A 22,139-nucleotide genomic window follows, 5' to 3' on the forward strand; every position below is an offset into this window, starting at 1 on the left:
CATTAGGAGGGACCACCAGATCAGGTCTAGAAGTAAGCCCATCTGTGAGGCCTGGTGCTTCGCCGTTGGCGCTATGTATAGAGGGGTAGACTGTAGTCTCAAATTACTCCCGTTCTGATGGTCGGTTAGGTAACAATGCTGCTAGCTTGTCTCTGATAGCGGTTATATCATGCTTTAGCTCACAATAATAGTATTGAAGGGATTGGTCTGTCTTCTTTTCCCATCTATCTAGAGAATCCATTCTGATCCAAAATGGCGATTCACGCCTTTGCAAAGAAATACTTGGTACTGGCTTTTGGGACTGTTCTTCCGTGAGATTTACATTTAGTACTCTCAGCGTATAGAAGACAATGTAGGTTCATCGAAAACCTAAGATAATTTCTGGAAAGAGATCTCTTAAACATATATAAATGCACTATATAGAGCAATAGATGAGGAGCTCCAGCAAAGTACGTCTGTTCACCTTGCTCGTCGGCTCCACCCCCGGAAGAAAAGTTTTTAATAAGCTTTCTATAGTAATTGGCGAACCCCAAAAAATGTTGAGTAGACTGAAGACCAACTGGGCAAGGCCACTGCAGAACTGCAGATAACTTGTCAGGATCCATGGAGAACCCTGCAACGGAGATAACATAACCTAGGAAGGTTAATTGAGTCTGATGGAACTCAGATTTCTCGAGTTTACAAAACAGGCCGTTCTCACGTAGTCTCTGAAGAACCCGTATAACATCAGAACGATGAGCCTCAACTGTGGGTGAGTGTATGAGGATGTCATCTAAGTACACAACACACTGTTGCAACATATCTCGTAGGACATCATTAATAAATTCCTGGAAAAAAGCAGGAGTATTACATAGGCCAAAGGGCATTACAAGATACTCATAATGCCCGCTCCTAGTGTTAAGTGCTGTTTTTCATTCGTGGCTTGATCCTAATGAGATTGTACGCTCCTCTCAAATCAAGTTTAGTAAAGACCGTAGCTCCCTTCAGGCGGTCAAAGAGTTCTGTAATGAGCGGAATAGGTTAAGCCTTCTTAATGGTAAGACAATTAAGACCCCTATAATAGATGCATGGTCTTAACTCACCACCCTTTTTCTTCACAAAGAAGAAGCCAGCCCCTGCAGGAGAGCAGGATTTGCGTATGATCCTCCACGACAGAGAATTGGCAACATACTCCTCCATAGCACAATTCTCCGCAACAGACAGAGGGTAAACCCGGCCCCGAGGAGGAATGGCTCAGAGTTGCAGGTCTATAGCACAATCGTAAGACCAGTGAGGAGGCAAGGTACCGGCACACACCTTGTCAACAACGTCTAGGAACTCTCGGTACGCCTCTGACAATTGAGATACCGAAGAAGTGCACAAGACTTTAACTGGTTTCCGAAGACAAGTAGAAATACATTGCGGAGACCACGACAAAATTTTGGACCTGCTCCAGTCGAGAATGGTATTGTGCTTTTGGAGCCAGGGATAACCCAGAACAAACAGAAAATGCAGAGAGTTTATCACCTGGAACTTGAAGGTTTCAAATTGGAGAGCCTCAACAGCCATGGATAACGAAGCAGTTTCATGAGTAACGAGTGTGGGCTGAAGGGGCCTGCCATCAATGGCCTCAATAGCAATCGGATTGGACCGAGACAAAACAGGAATGGAGTGCTTTGATACAAAAGCACTGTCAATGAAATAGCCCGCAGCACCAGAGTCAACAAGAGCCTGGGTGACTATGGAGGAGTCCACCCAGGAAAGGACAACCGTGACCAAAGGTTTCTCCTTTAGGGGTTCCAGGGACGAGGATAAACCATCCAAGGTCTGCCCCCGACAGGGCCTTAGGTGTGAGCATTTCCCGGCCGTGTAGGACAAGACTTCAAAAGGTGGCCCTGTAACCCACAATAGAGGCAGAGCCCCTCCCTCCTCCTAAAGGCCCTCTCCGCCGCGAGAGATGCGTGAATCCCAACTGCATCGGCTCAGCAGTACCTGGTGACTCGGGACCAGGAGACATGGGAGGAGAGGGAGGCACGGGTGGGAATGAACACGTAGGAGACAATGGAACAGGAGGCTTCCGCAAGCGCTCCTTGAAAGAGGGCCTCTCACAGTCTGATGTCAATTAGGATCAGAATAGACACCAATGCCTCAAGATCTTCTGGTAAATCTCTGGCAGCAACTTCATCTTTAATCGCATCAGAGAGCCCATGAAAGAAGGCGGCAACAAGGGCTTCATTGTTCCAACCTACCTCTGCGGCAAGCGTACGGAACTCAATGGCATACTGAGCAACAGATCTTGTACCTTGCTGAATGGACATGAGTCATTTAGCAGCAGAGGAGGAGCAAGCTGGAACATCAAATACCCTTCAAAACGAGGCCACAAATTCAGGGTAATTTGAAATCACAGGTTTATTGAGCTCCCACAAGGGATTAGCCCAGGCAAGAGCTGTGTCAGAGAGTAACGAGATGAGAAATCCCACCTTAGCTCTGTCAGAGGGAAACGCCTGAGGTAACATCTCAAAGTAAATGCCCACCTGGTTCAAAAACCCTCTGCACTGATTAGGATCACCTCCATATCGCTGAGGTAGAGGTGCAGAACCGGACATGCTCCTGGTAGGACTAGGTGCAGCAGCAGAAACAGGAGCGGCCATAACTTGCAGGACACTTTGGTCCAAATATGCAGTGCGAGTCAGCAGGGTTTGCAGGGCTAGTGCAAATTGATCCAAGCGGTGATCCTGTTCATTCATCCTGGAAATTATGGCAGGTAAAGGTGGATTATTAGCACCATCAGGATTCATGGCCCTTGCGTAATGTCAGGGTGCCAGGAATCAGACTGAGACGAGAAGTGCAAAAATAATCACACCTTTATTAATAGCAAAAAATAATAAAAGTCCACAAGACAAATAACCATCCAGGAATCAAAACCAGAGCTGGTAGTCAGACGAGCCGAGTCAGGAGCCAAAGCTAGTAGTCAGACGAGCCGGAATCAGGAAAAAGGAGAACAGCAGAGTCAGGAAAAAGCCAGGGATCAGGAACCAGGAGGGACCTCAGACAACCAGGTAATACACAGGAGCTCTAACAAACAGGTCTCAGACAACGCAAGGGCAAAGCATACTGAACAGAGGCCCTTTAAATAATTGTGACATCACAATTCTGAGACTGCATCCTGTCTCACACTGATGATGTACACCAGTCTGGCCATAAAAGGAAGTGCAGGAAATGAGCAGCAAGTCAGCAAGAGAGGTGAGTAAAATGACTGCCAGCAGCACATGGCAAACAAAGCAGGGCAAAAGCCCTGACAGCGCTAACCCGACACCACGTTAGACCTAAAGCGCAAAACACGAATCGTGTTAGGTATATTTTACATTCCTATGTTCTTCACAAAGCAAAAATGAAATTTTTATTATTAAAAATATATTTCTATATCAATCTTATGTTAAATGTTAATGTAAAATATATATATATATATATATATATATATATGCCTAAATATCTATAGGAATATATATATACACATACATATAGAAATATGTATCTACAATAAAAATTAAATTTTCCTGTAATTGAAGAATCTTGGAATGTGAAATATGTACAGTAAATATACAGTAAAACACATAAATACATATGTGCACACACATATACAGTATATATATATATATATATATATATATATATATACATACACATAGTTAGAGATGTATATGTATGTACAGTATCCACAAAAGTGAGTACACCTCTCACATTTTTGTAAATATTTTATTATATCTTTTCACGTGACAACACTGAAGAAATAACACTTTGCTACAATGTAAAGTGCTGAGTGTACAGCCTGTATAACAGTGTAAATTTGCTGTCCCTTCAAAATAACTCAACACACAGCTATTAATGTCTAAACCATTGGCAACAAAAGTCAGTACACCCCTAAGTGGAAATGTCCAAATTATGCCCAATTAGCCATTTTCCCTCCCCGGTGTCAGGTGACTCGTTAGTGTTACAGGGTCTTAGGTGTGAATGGGGAGCAGGTGTGTTAAATTTGGTGTTATCCCCCTCACACTCTCTCATACTGGTCACTGGAAGTTCAATATGGCACCTCATGGCAAAGAACTCTCTGAGGATCTGAAAAAAAGAATTGTTGCTCTACATAAAAATGGCCTAGGCTATAAAAAGATTGCCAAGACCCTGAAACTGAGCTACAACATGATGGGCAAGACCACACAGCAGTTTTACAGGACAGGTTCCACCCAGAACAGACCTCGCCATGGTCGACCAAAGAAGTTGAGTGCACATGCTCATATCCAGAGGTTGTCTTTGAAAAACAGACGTATGAGTGCTGCCAGCATTGCTGCAGAGGTTGAAGGGGTGGGGGGGGTCCGCCTGTTAGTGGACTGGCCAAGCATTTCTCCAGACCTAAAGCCTATTGATCATCTGTGGGGCATCCTCAAATGGAAGGTGGGGGAGTGCAAGGTCTCTAACATCCACCAGCTCTGTGATGTCGCCATGGAGGAGTGGAAGAGAACTCCAGTGGCAACCTGTGAAGCTCTGGTGAACTCCATGCCCAAGAGGGTTAAGGTAGTGCTGGAAAATAATGGTGGCCACACAAAATATTGACACATTGGGCCCAATTTGGAAGATTTCCACTTAGGGGTGTACTCACTTTTGTTGCCAACGGTTTAGACATTAATGGTCGTGTGTTGAGTAATTTTGAAATTTACACTGTTATACAGGCTGTACACTCACTACTTTACATTGTAGCAAAGTGTCATTTCTTCAGTGTTGTCACATGAAAAGATATAATAAAATATTTACAAAAATGTGAGAGGTGTACTTACGTTTGTGGGATACTGTATATATACAATATAGCCCTTTGCAGTCAAACACCTTATACCATATACCTTTGAGCCCTTATAACTCTTTTTATATATTTATATGAATATTTTTTGTCTCAGATAGTGTTTATAGTAGGGTTACAGTAATTTTCTATGTATTTATATTGTGTCTAGTGAAATTTTTTTTAACACACTACCTTCTACACTAGGGCCTAGATTTGGAGTTCGGCGGTAAAAGGGCTGTTAACGCTCCGCGGGCTTTTTTCTGGCCGCACCATAAAATTAACTCTGGTATCGAGAGTTCAAACAAATGCTGCGTTAGGCTCCAAAAAAGGAGCGTAGAGCATTTTTACCGCAAATGCAACTCTCGATACCAGAGTTGCTTACGGACGCGGCCGGCCTCAAAAACGTGCTCGTGCACGATTCCCCCATAGGAAACAATGGGGCTGTTTGAGCTGAAAAAAAACCTAACACCTGCAAAAAAGCAGCGTTCAGCTCCTAACGCAGCCCCATTGTTTCCTATGGGGAAACACTTCCTACGTCTGCACCTAACACTCTAACATGTACCCCGAGTCTAAACACCCCTAACCTTACACTTATTAACCCCTAATCTGCCGCCCCCGCTATCGCTGACCCCTGCATATTTTTTTAAACCCCTAATCTGCCGCTCCGTAAACCGCCGCCACCTACGTTATCCCTATGTACCCCTAATCTGCTACCCCTAACACCGCCGACCCCTATATTATATTTATTAACCCCTAACCTGCCCCCCACAACGTCGCCGACACCTGCCTACACTTATTAACCCCTAATCTGCCGAGCGGACCTGAGCGCTACTATAATAAATGTATTAACCCCTAATCCGCCTCACTAACCCTATCATAAATAGTATTAACCCCTAATCTGCCCTCCCTAACATCGCCGACACCTAACTTCAATTATTAACCCCTAATCTGCCGACCGGAGCTCACCGCTATTCTAATAAATGTATTAACCCCTAAAGCTAAGTCTAACCCTAACACTAACACCCCCCTAACTTAAATATAATTTTTATCTAACGAAATAAATTAACTCTTATTAAATAACTTATTCCTATTTAAAGCTAAATACTTACCTGTAAAATAAATCCTAATATAGCTACAATATAAATTATAATTATATTATAGCTATTTTAGGATTAATATTTATTTTACAGGCAACTTTGTAATTATTTTAACCAGGTACAATAGCTATTAAATAGTTAAGAACTATTTAATAGTTACCTAGTTAAAATAATAACAAATTTACCTGTAAAATAAATCCTAACCTAAGTTATAATTAAACCTAACACTACCCTATCAATAAAATAATTAAAAAAACTACCTACAATTACCTACAATTAACCTAACACTACACTATCAATAAATTAATTAAACACAATTCCTACAAATAAATACAATTAAATAAACTAGCTAAAGTACAAAAAATAAAAAAGAACTAAGTTACAGAAAATAAAAAAATATTTACAAACATAAGAAAAATATTACAACAATTTTAAACTAATTACACCTACTCTAAGCCCCCTAATAAAATAACAAAGCCCCCCAAAATAAATTCCCTACCCTATTCTAAATTAAAAAAGTTACAAGCTCTTTTACCTTACCAGCCCTGAACAGGGCCCTTTGCGGGGCATGCCCCAAGAATTTCAGCTCTTTTGCCTGTAAAAAAAAACATACAATACCCCCCCCCAACATTACAACCCACCACCCACATACCCCTAATCTAACCCAAACCCCCCTTAAATAAACCTAACACTAATCCCCTGAAGATCTTCCTACCTTGTCTTCACCATCCAGGTATCACCGATCCGTCCTGGCTCCAAGATCTTCATCCAACCCAAGCGGCGGTTGGCGATCCATAATCTGGTGCTGAAGAGGTCCAGAAGAGGCTCCAAAGTCTTCCTCCTATCCGGCAAGAAGAGGACATCCGGACCGGCAAACATCTTCTCCAAGCGGCATCTTCGATCTTCTTCCATCCGGAGCGAAGTGGCAGGATCCTGAAGACCTCCAGCGCGGAACATCCATCCGGACCGACGACTGAACGACGAATGACTGTTCCTTTAAGGGACGTCATCCAAGATGGCGTCCCTCGAATTCCGATTGGCTGATAGGATTCTATCAGCCAATCGGAATTAAGGTAGGAATTTTCTGATTGGCTGATGGAATCAGCCAATCAGAATCAAGTTCAATCCGATTGGCTGATCCAATCAGCCAATCAGATTGAGCTCGCATTCTATTGGCTGTTCCGATCAGCCAATAGAATGCGAGCTCAATCTGATTGGCTGATTGGATCGGCCAATCGGATTGAACTAGATTCTGATTGGCTGATTCCATCAGCCAATCAGAAAATTCCTACCTTAATTCCGATTGGCTGATAGAATCCTATCAGCCAATCGGAATTCGAGGGACGCCATCTTGGATGACGTCCCTTAAAGGAACAGTCATTCGTCGTTCAGTCGTCGGTCCGGATGGATGTTCCGCGCTGGAGGTCTTCAGGATCCTGCCACTTCGCTCCGGATGGAAGAAGATCGAAGATGCCGCTTGGAGAAGATGTTTGCCGGTCCGGATGTCCTCTTCTTGCCGGATAGGAGGAAGACTTTGGAGCCTCTTCTGGACCTCTTCAGCACCGGATTATGGATCGCCAACCCCCGCTTGGGTTGGATGAAGATCTTGGAGCCAGGACGGATCGGTGATACCTGGATGGTGAAGACAAGGTAGGAAGATCTTCAGGGGATTAGTGTTAGGTTTATTTAAGGGGGGTTTGGGTTAGATTAGGGGTATGTGGGTGGTGGGTTGTAATGTTGGGGGGGGGTATTGTATGTTTTTTTTTACAGGCAAAAGAGCTGAAATTCTTGGGGCATGCCCCGCAAAGGGCCCTGTTCAGGGCTGGTAAGGTAAAAGAGCTTGTAACTTTTTTAATTTAGAATAGGGTAGGGAATTTTTTATTTTGGGGGGCTTTGTTATTTTATTAGGGGGCTTAGAGTAGGTGTAATTAGTTTAAAATTGTTGTAATATTTTTCTTATGTTTGTAAATATTTTTTTATTTTCTGTAACTTAGTTCTTTTTTATTTTTTGTACTTTAGCTAGTTTATTTAATTGTAGGAATTGTGTTTAATTAATTTATTGATAGTGTAGGGTTAGGTTAATTGTAGGTAATTGTAGATAGTTTATTTAATTATTTTATTGATAGGGTAGTGTTAGGTTTAATTATAACTTAGGTTAGGATTTATTTTACAGGTAAATTTGTTATTATTTTAACTAGGTAACTATTAAATAGTTCTTAACTATTTAATAGCTATTTTACCTGGTTAAAATAATTACAAAGTTGCCTGTAAAATAAATATTAATCCTAAAATAGCTATAATATAATTATAATTTATATTGTAGCTATATTAGGATTTATTTTACAGGTAAGTATTTAGCTTTAAATAGGAATAAGTTATTTAATAAGAGTTAATTTATTTCGTTAGATAAAAATTATATTTAAGTTAGGGGGGTGTTAGTGTTAGGGTTAGACTTAGCTTTAGGGGTTAATACATTTATTAGAATAGCGGTGAGCTCCGGTCGGCAGATTAGGGGTTAATAATTGAAGTTAGGTGTCGGCGATGTTAGGGAGGGCAGATTAGGGGTTAATACTATTTATGATAGGGTTAGTGAGGCGGATTAGGGGTTAATACATTTATTATAGTAGCGCTCAGGTCCGCTCGGCAGATTAGGGGTTAATAAGTGTAGGCAGGTGTCGGCGACGTTGAGGGGGGCAGATTAGGGGTTAATAAATATAATATAGGGGTCGGCGATGTTAGGGGCAGCAGATTAGGGGTACATAGGGATAACGTAGGTGGCGGCGATTTGCGGTCGGAAGATTAGGGGTTAATTATTTTAAGTAGCTGGCGGCGACGTTGTGGGGGGCAAGTTAGGGGTTAATAAATGTAATACAGGGGTCGGCGGGGTTAGGGGCAGCAGATTAGGGGTACATAAGTATAACGTAGGTGGCGGTCGGCAGATTAGGGGTTAAAAATTTTAATCGAGTGGCGGCGATGTGGGGGGAGCTCGGTTTAGGGGTACATAGGTAGTTTATGGGTGTTAGTGTACTTTAGGGTACAGTAGTTAAGAGCTTTATAAACCGGCGTTAGCCAGAAAGCTCTTAACTCCTGCTATTTTCAGGCGGCTGGAATTTTGTCGTTAGAGCTCTAACGCTCACTTCAGAAACGACTCTAAATACCAGCGTTAGAAAGATCCCATTGAAAAGATAGGCTACGCAAATGGCGTAGGGGGATCTGCGGTATGGAAAAGTCGCGGCTGAAAAGTGAGCGTTAGACCCTTTAATCACTGACTCCAAATACCAGCGGGCGGCCAAAACCAGCGTTAGGAGCCTCTAACGCTGGTTTTGACGGCTACCGCCGAACTCCAAATCTAGGCCTAGGTTTTCAGTCGCACTAACCCGACAAGCATAAAATTGGATTGTGGTCTCGCAATCGCATTTACTTTCAACTTGTAATACAATTGCTCTTTCCATCGCCCACAAAAAGACGATATCGCTTGCGAGTAACAGTTAGTGCACCACTTGTATTCTAGCCCTTTATCCTTTTTTTTCTAGGCACACACAGGACCCCTTTAGTTAAGTTAGAGAAAAAAAATATACTGAAAATTGGTGGTGCTTGAAAACTCGCTGCAATGCGCGGAAATATTGGAAGCTTACAGTCTAAAGGCCAGATCACAAGCGGATCCCTATCTTTAAGTGAGAGCGATATCAGGTTTTTGCATTTGTTTGGGCGCAGGTATTACATATTGAAATAAAAACAATTGCATGAGCACAATTGAAGTTAAAGCTTGTCAGGATAGCGCGGCCTCAGAGCTGTGGTTAACTGTTTCACAAAAATACATTACACAATACAGTTACACTCAATATAACACCATATAACCAAAATTATTTAAAAAAATATTGCACAAAAAAAGTTAAAAAAGGCTCAATGATATGAGGTCTCAGGTGTTAGAAAAAAAAGGCTGCAAAGGTATTTAACATAGAGATACATACATATACATGTCTAAAGATGTGTATATATATATATATATATATATATATATATAGTTATACATATGTATTTATGTATTTATATGTGTATATATGTATTTACAGATAGCCCTTTGTTGTCACGTGTTGTGTCTTTTTGAATAGACACCTCCGTGTTTCCTTCACATCTTTTCATCTTACCTTACAAGATTTGGTTTCAGACTAAATTTTTCAGTTTTGTATTTGGGACTTTTATCTTTTTTAACTAATATATATATGAATCATGAAGACACAGCTCCTTCTTTTGCAAACATTATGTGTTTATTCCGTTTTCGGCCTCCATATGGGCCTTTGTCAAGGTAATTATTATATTGATGTTTCAGAGCAATAATGCCCCTTCTTCAGACCAACCAGACCAGGTCACAAGAAGGGGCATTGTTGCTCTGAAACATCACCTTAATAAATATCACAATTGACACAAGTCCAGTGAGTGTGGATCTTTACTATATTGGATACAATTTATTTTTCCTGGCAGTTGCTGCTTCTTTTGAAATGTGAGTGCAAATCCACCTTGACTGTTTTTGGTATATATATATATACTGTATATATATATATATATATATATATATATATATATATATATATATATATATATATATATATATATATATACACCGGTAGTGGCGCCCATATTGTGACACCTAAACCACCTTTTTAAGGCACTGGCCCATCTTGCAGGTATCTGTTTGCTTTTGCAGGCCCAGTGAACAGAGTTTACAGGTACTGCTAACAAAATCTGTACTATACATGAGCTGTTCCATGCAGGGCATGGTGGTGTTATTGAAATGGGTTGAAATTTGACTGCTAGCAAAGCCAAACCAAGTCATTTCACAAGGGAATTATTTTGACTATTGAAAAACTCATCTGTCTGAATGGATCCAGTCCAAACTGACAGTCACTTTGCACCTTAGGTCTACTTAGGCATTGGGTACCCCTGCACCACAACTGCGTAGGGCCCATGGTCACCTATGATATATATGGCTCTAGGGAACGTGCAGAGCAATAAGATATGCATCCAAGGCTCAGAGTAAGTATTTCTAGAGAATGGTTTCACTAAATGTTGCTGAAAATTTCTTATTAGATGGTACAGCAATTGCAGGCGGTTTATTGACTGTGTCTTTAGATAACACTCTGCATAAACTCTGTGCACCCCCAGGCATGATGCCCACTGAGGCTTAGGCCCCAGTAATGAGGGATCAGAGATATGCAAATGGGTTGTGTCAGGGACAATTGTCTGGGAAACAAGTAAAGCGATAAGAAGAGACAAGACAACTCACAGCCATTTCATTCCCTGTAGCAGGAGATTTTAGCAAAAACTGGATTAGGGGCTTATCAAACAGCAGGCAAGCTATTTCTCTAGGAATGAAGAATTGGCAGAGATATGGGGCGTTAACCTGTTCAGTGCTAAAGTGATGCCTTTTTATTATAAACTGGCCCCTCCCTCTAAAATCAGTTTGTGTTCTCAGTATCACGCTTGTAGATAAAGGAGATGAGTGTCCTTATACATACTGAAGGAATTGCTGCTACTGGATACACATAACTATATAAAAGGTCTGGCCCTCGGGCCCCTCACTATGTTTATGCCTCAATGGTAACAAATATTAGTAATGCAATTTATATATCAATATAGAAGAGTATTTATTTGTGGGACTGCAAGGTGCTTCAATCACGGTACTGGAAATGACCACCATGTCCATCCTTTACCGAATGGAAACATAGTGTGTTTTTTTCAGCTTTAGGTTTCTTGATATCAGAATGGGCTGACTAAAAAATGTTCTTAATGTCAAATGTTTCTGGGCTGGAATCTCCTTGGAATATGATACAGTTGGTGGTAGCGATCTTGTCTGGTAGGTCTTGCAAATACTAAACCCCCACTTCCTTATGTCTTAGGCTTTAGTCACTTGACTTCACACCTAGGGGACATAGGGTAACTCTCCCTAACCATGTTTGTTGTATACAAGGATGCCTATGTTATCCAGCATAAAGTTTGTACTGTACATATCAAGTAGTCATTGAGTGCACTACTTTTTGTCTATTTACGGCTTATTTCAGTAATAATGTTCAAAAACAATACTCATTGTTCTACATATCTTTGTTATTTTTCTTTATTACTTTTTTTTTTTTGTGTTAATTTGGAATTGAACATTTCAATAAAATTTGTATTTATTCATTCACCAAAATAGAGAAAATACTTTTTTTTATCTATATGTCCATATGAAATCTCAGATAAGATACCCTTACATCATACTTCATACCAGTTCTATGCCCAAAAAATCTTCAGATCAGAAGCATGGACCCTGTAGTCAGATGAGCCTCGTTATACCAGCTACATACACTATTAACACCATAGATCAGATGATAGCAAGAGACCCATAAGGGATTTAGTATATTGATTGGTTTAAGGGCCCCTTGCTTGCTATATAAACCAAACTTCCTGAAGTTTGCAGCTATATGGAGCTTTAGTGCGAAATGCGTCAGCTTGCTTAGATAATGCTGCCTTTATTATAATTTTAATACAAGCAAAATAATATTTTTATCATTGTTCTCTGAGACACACTTGGATAATAGGGAGAGACACACTTGGATAAAAGGGAGAGACACACTTGCAAAATCAGACATCACTTTAACCTATATTACACATATATGTTGTGAATTTAACAACGTATTCACAATCAACAAGGAGTTTGAATTCACAGTGCTGATATCTCAGACAGTTGGACCATCTGTTCCAATGACACTGACCCAAGAAGAAAATGGATGATACTGAGAGGTTGAGGAACCACATAGCTAAATATTCAATAGATTGTGTGCCTCATGGTATGGGGACCCTTAATTTACCAGTACACACACTGGCACAACTTGAATTGAACAGATAAGCCTTTATTTAATTCCCGCCCCAATACATGATTCTTATCACACTAATAGTCCTTACCCACACTCCCTCAACTGCAACCCCCCCCTAATACACAAGGGACACCTACAAACATCTAAAGGGCCCTCCAACCATTACCCCCCCCCAAAAAAAAAAATAACTCATCTAAAGTACCTAAAAAAAATAAAACACTCCAGTAGTATTCCACATAGCAGTCTGCGTCTAGGACAGACATGAGATTGATGTTGATTGGACAACAATTGTTCTGTAAATACATAAATAGGCCTGAAGTTCTGTGGTGACCAGGAAGTGACACTGTCAGCTTTCTATGATGGATACATACAGTATGCTAACCAATTCCCGTTTTGTGTTAAATTAATTGGTTAATTGGATTTTTATTTTTGATAGATTACTTTTTTGTCTAATTGTGATGTCTCAGCAAATAACAAAATGATTGTTCTTTGTTCATAGCTCTGTTTTTATATTATTTGCCCATAGTTCTATTGGTCATGATGGAGGGTGCGTAACATGTCTATTACCTTTGGAGGTCTGTTTACAAAATTATCTGTAAACCGTATTCTTTTAAAGACAGCCTCAGTGTGAATCACGTTGGTGAGGGGAGATGTTTATTGGCCAAAACACAAAAACAAATACCGCTGTCTCCAAGTTACCCACTGCTCACAGTGACACCTGAACTGAGTCCATAGAAGTAAACATAATGCATAGAGGAATCCACACATACATAGAATATATATATGGTTATCTCATGTCGCCTCCTTCATCTGTCATCTGCAAATGTACCAGCTGAGAAGAACCCCTTACTGGGTATCGTTGTTAAGTTTTCCCCCTTGGGTTCTATCGCTGTCACTCGGAACCGTGTCTCCTTGTCGGCGTGCCACATGATCTCTGTATCACGTGACCAATTCTCCGCCAATGGACTTCCGCTGTTCATGCTGACAGTGTAGTCAATGCTGTTCGTGCCACTGATCTCAGCAGCTATAGTAAAACTGACCCGGAGCTAATAACTAAGTGATGAAAGATCAGTACTACTGGTTCATCAATATATAGATACTCAAAGGCTCTGAGCAGGCAGAGAGGTATCGCCACAATTCAACCCGATCGAGTATGATCGGGTTGATTGACACCTCCCTGCTGGAGGCAGATTGGCCATGAGTCTGCAGGGGGCGGCGTTGCACCAGCAGCTCTTGTGAGCTGCTGGTGCAATGCTGAATATGGAGAGGGTTTTGCTCTCCGCATTCAGCGAGGTCTTGCGGACTTGATCCGCACTGTCGGATCAGGTCTGCAAGACCGTTGTTAAATATTCCTCAATGAGTATATCTTGCTGATTGAGGTACATGTGGCTATTATTATTATTATCAGCTATTTGTAGAGCGCCAACAGGTTCCGCAGCGCTAAAGACATGGGTCTAATATGCAAGGTGACAGTTATGAGAGACAAAGGGATAGGGGACCCTGACAAGAGTTTCACTGTTGTAAATCATCGCTCATGAACGTGATCTACAAAGCAGCTAGGCTCGTATGCTTACATGCTTAGGGGGTTCAAGGGGATAACTAAAGGAGGAGAGGAACTAAGATAGAAAGAAGTTAGTGTATATTATATGCATCCCTAAACAGTAGTCTTTAAGGAGCGCTTAAAAGTTTAAAATTAGGGGAGAGTCATGTAGAGCGAGGCAGAGAGTTCCACAGAATAGGGGCCAGTCTGGAGAAGTTCTGTAGATGGGAATGTGAGGAGGTAACAAGAGTGGAGGAGAGGTCATGAGCAGATCGAAGGGAACAGGATGGCGAGTATCTGGACACTAGTTCTGAGATTTAGGGTGGAGCAGTGTTATTGAGAGCTTTAAAAGTTAGAGTCAGGATTTTATGTTTTATTCTGGAGGCAAGAGAAAGCCAGTGAAGGGACTGGCAGAGAGGTGCAGCAGATGAGGAGTGACGTGTAAGGAATTATACGATTATGCTGACTATACCAATGGGCCAAGTGTGTTTTGGCAGCTTTATGCTGTATAGATCTAAGAAGACAGAGAGAAAACCCTCATGACTAACAGTCAAGGGTCGTCTTATCGACCCAACACCAAAGAATTGAAAAATTAACCCATGCCCCTTCAGCAGTACCCATAAATCTCTTACCGGGGACATACTCTTAATAAAATATGGCTTACTCTTAACATTCAGCTAAACGCAAAATAGTTTTATTACTATATTTGCTCAATATTTGTGGAGTGTCAAAAGTTAGAAATCGCTGCACACCCAGACCCAAAAAGGAGCCGAGATTGATGAGATTCTGTGTTTTGCTCTGTCAGCGACTCATCAGGCGTACCGCGCCATAAAGAATAATTGGCAACTTATCCTAATTATACAACAAGTAATAGCCTCCCCCCGGTGACTTTGAATTAAACATTCCCTCGCTCCAGGCAACTGGAGTCCCAAATCCTTTGAAAACCCAGCCTTGGTGGCAAGACAGCGAATACGAAAAAAGTGACGCATCTTTTTCCTGCTTCTGTTGGTTTTCTCTGCTGTGTTTTGCAATCAAACAGAAGCATCTGAAGAAACTTTAAAGGCTGTCATAACAGTAGATAAGGCTTTTGTTGTCAGATTTTGTCTCTCGTCTGGGTGCAGCAGGATAATTGCAGATTTTCTTTCCAGTTGTCTGTTTATTTTATCTTGTTAGACATTGGAGGCTTCGCTAGAGCAGAAAAGGAAACCGCAATAGAAGGCACTGGATTTACATCTATTTTTCTTATGAATCAATTATTTAGCTCATATTTCATTTAACACTATAGCTACTGGCATTTAAAGTTGTCAATTCATAATATAATTAGTGGCATTGTACAAATCCAGAGTTCATAGGGATAAACCTCTTGACAATGCTATTTAATAGGTCTCCTTTGCTGTGACAAATAAGAAACTAGATGTAAATCAGCTTGTGCACTAGAGTTTTTTTAATTATGAAGGATTCACTCCTGCCTCTCTGGAGGGTGTGGAAAAGTACAATTTACAAATGAAAATTACAGGAAAGGGAGGCAAACTTCTTGTTTTAGTGATACAGAGCACAAGGTCACACAAGGCTTAAATCTAATGGTAAGAACCACTGTGCTAGAGATGTTAGTAAATCTAGACCTCTTTATATTTGTATTAGTATGAGGCAGACTATCTGTGTCTGAGTCAATAAAGTTATGTTATTGATGTGCTGTATCTATCAGTGTGTTTGTATCTCTATATACATATGTGTATATCTATGTGTCTGCTGTGATAGTCCTGTTTTTATACATTATTTTAGGAGAATAAAATAAAATTATGATTTGTAGTTTTTAAAACTGGACTGATTCAAGATTTATAAGTTAAATTACAAAGATGTATAATTTAACAATTTTATTTTATATTTTATTGCTGAGACTTTTAATATTTTATGGTTTATACAGATTATGTTGGTTGTTTAGCTAGATAAGGGTAGTGCCCCTGGATTTGGGGGATCAGCAGTAGTGATGTCCCGAACTGTTCGCCCGCGAACGGTTCACAGCGAACATAGGTTGTTCGCGTTCGTGTTTGTGGGCGAACACATGGCGATGTTCGATCCGCCCGTATGTATCATCATTGTGGAAACTTTGACCCTTTATGTCACAGCCGCCTGACACATTAGAGCCAATCAACATCAGACACTCCCTCACAGACACTCCCAGCTACTCGGAATCCGCCATTTTAGACTCATAACGACCTTGCTTTTTTAATGAGAGGACGTGTTGTGTTTTTGCTCCTGACATTAATAGGAAAAACATAGCTAGGCTAGTGTATTTACAGTCCAGAAGGACTCCACTCATCTCTGCTGCAAGCACAGCACACCAAAAAGCCCTTTTTAGGGCTATATTTCGTGCCGTTTTTTTTTTTTTCTTTTTTTTTTTATTAGCATTTGCCTGGCTTTCAGCTGTGTGTTTAAGGCTCACAGCATATGCTGTGACTACTGCCACCACTGATATCTCCCTAACAACATTAGTTTAAATTTAACTAACCCAAAAATATAATTATTTTTCTAGTGTATTTTTTTTTCATTTTCTATCAGGCCAGTGTCACACAGCATATACTCTGGTTCATTGCTCTGTGCCAGCCAGCAGTGTTAATATCCGTTTATAACATTATTTTTAATTTAAAAAAAAAACTCCAAAAAATATTTTTCTAGTGTAATCTAATTACATTTACTATCATGCCTGTGTCTGTCAGGCTCACTCAGCATTAATATACCTCTTTTTTTTTCAGTCTTTTGGTTAATTGGTCTGTGCCAGGCAGCCACCCAGCACTCATATCTATTTTTCTTTCACCTTAATTTTAATATAAAAAAAAAAAGTTTAAATTTGTTTGCTAGTGTAATCTAATATAATTTTCTATCCGGCCTGTGTGTTTTGCTGACATAGAGAGCCTACTGTGTTTACTTGCTGCCCTCCCTAGTCTATGAGCCACGACTCATATGTGTTTAACCTTTTTTTAATTTCCCCCCCAAAAAAATAATTTCAATCATTTTTCTAGTGTAATCTAATAGTATTTTCTATCAGGCGTGTGTGTATCCGACATACAGAGCCTACTGTTTTTAATAGCTGCCCTTCCAAGGCTATCAGCCACGACTCATATGTATGTGCTTAACCTTTTTCTTAAAATTTCCAAAAAAAAGTCTTTAAATCATTATGCTAGTGTAATCTAATTGTATTTTCTATCAGGCCTGTATCTAACTGTCTATCTGACTTACACAGCATACTGTTGTTATAATTGCTGCCCTACGTAGCAGCCAGCCAGTGCAACCACTCATAGAGTCATATGTGCATTGCACTTCTTAACATAATTTTAATATTAAAATCTAAAATTTTAAAATATTTTGCTAGTGTAATGTAACTTAATTTTCTATCAGTCCTGTGTTTTTGTCACTTACACAGCATACTGTGTTAAATTGCTGCCCTACCTACCATCCACGACTCATATCTGCCAGCCTGTCTGCCAGGCCCAAGTAGCCAATTAGTGGCACCAATCACAATTCTTGTAACAGTAATATAAAAAAAAAAACATAATTTTTTGGACTGCAAATATTCAGTCTCCTAGGGCCATTGAATTTCATTTACCTCCTGCCTGCCACTGCCAGCCTTTTGTGCCAGGCCGTCTAGCCAACTATTTACACCAATCATAATTGTTGTCACAGTCAGACAGTATAGTTATTAATTTAAATAAAAAAAAATTTTTAGTGTTGATCTTAACCCTCAGTTTGCTCGTGCCTTTGAATTGCACTTTTCTACAGCCTTCCAAGCCTGTGTGCCAGGCCTACTTAAACAATATTTACACCAATCATATTTGTTGTGACAGTATTCTAATAATTAAAAATTAAAATTTTTGGTAATAGTTGCTGTGATTTGAATCCTCAGTTTGCTGGTGCCATTGAATAGCACTTTCCTCCTGCCTTGCAGCCTGCTGTGAGCCAGGCCCACCTAGCCAATTGTTGTCAGCAATCATATTTCTGTTAACAGTATTGCAAACATTGTCAATCATCACTGTTTAGACTGTCAGTAATCAGTCTCCTAGTGTCCTTGAATTGCATCTCCCTCCTGCCTGCCATCCTTTTGTGCCAGGCCGTCTTGCCAACTATTTACACCAATCCTAATTTTTTGTCACAGTATAGTTACTAATTAAAATTAAAAAAATCTTTATTGTTGATGATCTTAACCCTCAGTTTGCTTGTGCCTTTGAATTTCACTTTTCTACAGCCTTCCAAGCCTGTGTGCCAGGCCTACTTAAAAAATATTTACAACAATCATATTTGTTGTGACAGTATTCTAATAATTAAAAATTAAAAATGTTGGTAATAGTTGCTGTGATTTGAATCGTCAGTTTGCTGGTGCCATTGAATAGCACTTTCCTCCTGCCTTGCAGCCTGCTGTGAGCCAGGCCCACCTAGCCAAATGTTGTCAACAATCATATTTCTGTTAACAGTATTTCAAAAATTGTCAATCATCACTGTTTAGACTGTCAGTAATCAGTCTCCTAGTTTCCTTGAATTGCATCTCCCTCCTGCCTGCCATCCTTTTGTGCCAGGCCGTCTTGCCAACTATTTACACCAATCCAAATTTTTTGTCACAGTATAGTTACTAATTAAAATTAAAAAAAAATCTTTATTGTTGATGATCTTAACCCTCAGTTTGCTCGTGCCTTTGAATTGCACTTTTCTACAGCCTTCCAAGCCTGTGTGCCAGGCCTACTTAAAAAATATTTACACCAATCATATTTGTTGTGAAAGTATTCTAATAATTAAAAATTAAAATTTTTGGTAATAGTTGCTGTGATTTGAATTGTCAGTTTGCTGGTGCCATTGAATAAAACTTTCCTCCTGCCTTGCAGCCTGCTGTGAGCCAGGCCCACCTAGCCAATTGTTGTCAGAAATCATATTTCTGTTAACAGTATTTCAAAATTTGTCAATCATCACTGTTTAGACAGTCAGTAATCAGTCTCCTAGTTTCCTTGAATTGCATCTCCCTCCTGCCTGCCATCCTTTTGTCCCAGGCCGTCTTGCCAACTATTTACACCAATCCAAATTTTTTGTCACAGTATAGTTACTAATTAAAATTAAAAAAATCTTTATTGTTGATGATCTTAACCCTCAGTTTGCTCGTGCCTTTGAATTGCACTTTTCTACAGCCTTCCAAGCCTGTGTGCCAGGCCTACTTAAATAATATGTACATCAATCATATTTGTTGTGACAGTATTCTAATAATTAAAAATTAAAATTTTTGGTAATAGTTGCTGTGATTTGAATCCTCAGTTTGCTGGTGCCATTGAATAGAACTTTCCTCCTGCCTTGCAGCCTGCTGTGAGCCAGGCCCACCTAGCCAATTGTTGTCAGCAATCATATTTCTGTTAACAGTATTGCAAAAATTGTCAATCATCACTGTTTAGACTGTCAGTAATCAGTCTCCTAGTTTCCTTGAATTGCATCTCCCTCCTGCCTGCCATCCTTTTGTGCCAGGCCGTCTTGCCAACTATTTACACCAATCCAAATTTTTTGTCACAGTATAGTTACTAATTAAAATTAAAAAAATCTTTATTGTTGATGATCTTAATCCTCAGTTTGCTCGTGCTTTTGAATTTCACTTTTCTACAGCCTTCCAAGCCTGTGTGCCAGGCCTACTTAAAAAATATTTACACCAATCATATTTGTTGTGACAGTATTCTAATAATTAAAAATTAAAATTTTTGGTAATAGTTGCTGTGATTTGAATCGTCAGTTTGCTGGTGCCATTGAATAGCACTTTCCTCCTGCCTTGCAGCCTGCTGTGAGCCAGGCCCACCTAGCCAATTGTTGTCAGAAATCATATTTCTGTTAACAGTATTGCAAAAATTGTCAATCATCACTGTTTAGACTGTCAGTAATCAGTTTCCTAGTGTCCTTGAATTGCATCTCCCTCCTGCCTGCCATCCTTTTGTGCCAGGCCGTCTTGCCAACTATTTACACCAATCCAAATTTTTTTGTCACAGTATAGTTACTAATTACAATTAAAAAAATCTTTATTGTTGATGATCTTAACCCTCAGTTTGCTCGTGCCTTTGAATTGCACTTTTCTACAGCCTTCCAAGCCTGTGTGCCAGGCCTACTTAAAAAATATTTACACCAATCATATTTGTTGTGACAGTATTCTAATAATTAAAAATTACAATTTTTGGTAATAGTTGCTGTGATTTGAATCCTCAGTTTGCTGGTGCCATTGAATAGCACTTTCCTCCTGCCTTGCAGCCTGCTGTGAGCCAGGCCCACCTAGCCAATTGTTGTCAGCAATCATATTTCTGTTAACAGTATTGCAAAAATTGTCAATCATCACTGTTTAGACTGTCAGTAATCAGTCTCCTAGTTTCCTTGAATTGCATCTCCCTCCTGCCTGCCATCCTTTTGTGCCAGGCCGTCTTGCCAACTATTTACACCAATCCAAATTTTTTGTCACAGTATAGTTACTAATTAAAATTAAAAAAATCTTTATTGTTGATGATCTTAATCCTCAGTTTGCTCGTGCTTTTGAATTTCACTTTTCTACAGCCTTCCAAGCCTGTGTGCCAGGCCTACTTAAAAAATATTTACACCAATCATATTTGTTGTGACAGTATTCTAATAATTAAAAATTAAAATTTTTGGTAATAGTTGCTGTGATTTGAATCGTCAGTTTGCTGGTGCCATTGAATAGCACTTTCCTCCTGCCTTGCAGCCTGCTGTGAGCCAGGCCCACCTAACCAATTGTTGTCAGCAATCATATTTCTGTTAACAGTATTGCAAAAATTGTCAATCATCACTGTTTAGACTGTCAGTAATCAGTCTCCTAGTTTCCTTGAATTGCATCTCCCTCCTGCCTGCCATCCTTTTGTGCCAGGCCGTCTTGCCAACTATTTACACCAATCCTAATTTTTTGTCACAGTATAGTTACTAATTAAAATTAAAAAAATCTTTATTGTTGATGATCTTAATCCCTCAGTTTGCTCGTGCCTTTGAATTGCACTTTTCTACAGCCTTCCAAGCCTGTGTGCCAGGCCTACTTAAAAAATATTTACACCAATCATATTTGTTGTGACAGTATTCTAATAATTAAAAATTAAAATTTTTGGTAATAGTTGCTGTGATTTGAATCGTCAGTTTGCTGGTGCCATTGAATAGCACTTTCCTCCTGCCTTGCAGCCTGCTGTGAGCCAGGCCCACCTAGCCAATTGTTGTCAGCAATCATATTTCTGTTAACAGTATTGCAAAAATTGTCAATCATCACTGTTTAGACTGTCAGTAATCAGTCTCCTAGTGTCCTTGAATTGCATCTCCCTCCTGCCTGCCATCCTTTTGTGCCAGGCCGTCTTGCCAACTATTTACACCAATCCAAATTTTTTGTCACAGTATAGTTACTAATTAAAATTAAAAAAATCTTTATTGTTGATGATCTTAACCCTCAGTTTGCTCGTGCCTTTGAATTGCACTTTTCTACAGCCTTCCAAGCCTGTGTGCCAGGCCTACTTAAAAAATATTTACACCAATCATATTTGTTGTGACAGTATTCTAATAATTAAAAATTAAAATTTTTGGTAATAGTTGCTGTGATTTGAATCGTCAGTTTGCTGGTGCCATTGAATAGCACTTTCCTCCTGCCTTGCAGCCTGCTGTGAGCCAGGCCCACCTAGCCAATTGTTGTCAGAAATCATATTTCTGTTAACAGTATTGCAAAAATTGTCAATCATCACTGTTTAGACTGTCAGTAATCAGTCTCCTAGTGTCCTTGAATTGCATCTCCCTCCTGCCTGCCATCCTTTTGTGCCAGGCCGTCTTGCCAACTATTTACACCAATC

Source organism: Bombina bombina, chromosome 7 (genome assembly GCF_027579735.1).
Source record: "Bombina bombina isolate aBomBom1 chromosome 7, aBomBom1.pri, whole genome shotgun sequence".
Lineage (NCBI taxonomy): Eukaryota > Metazoa > Chordata > Amphibia > Anura > Bombinatoridae > Bombina > Bombina bombina.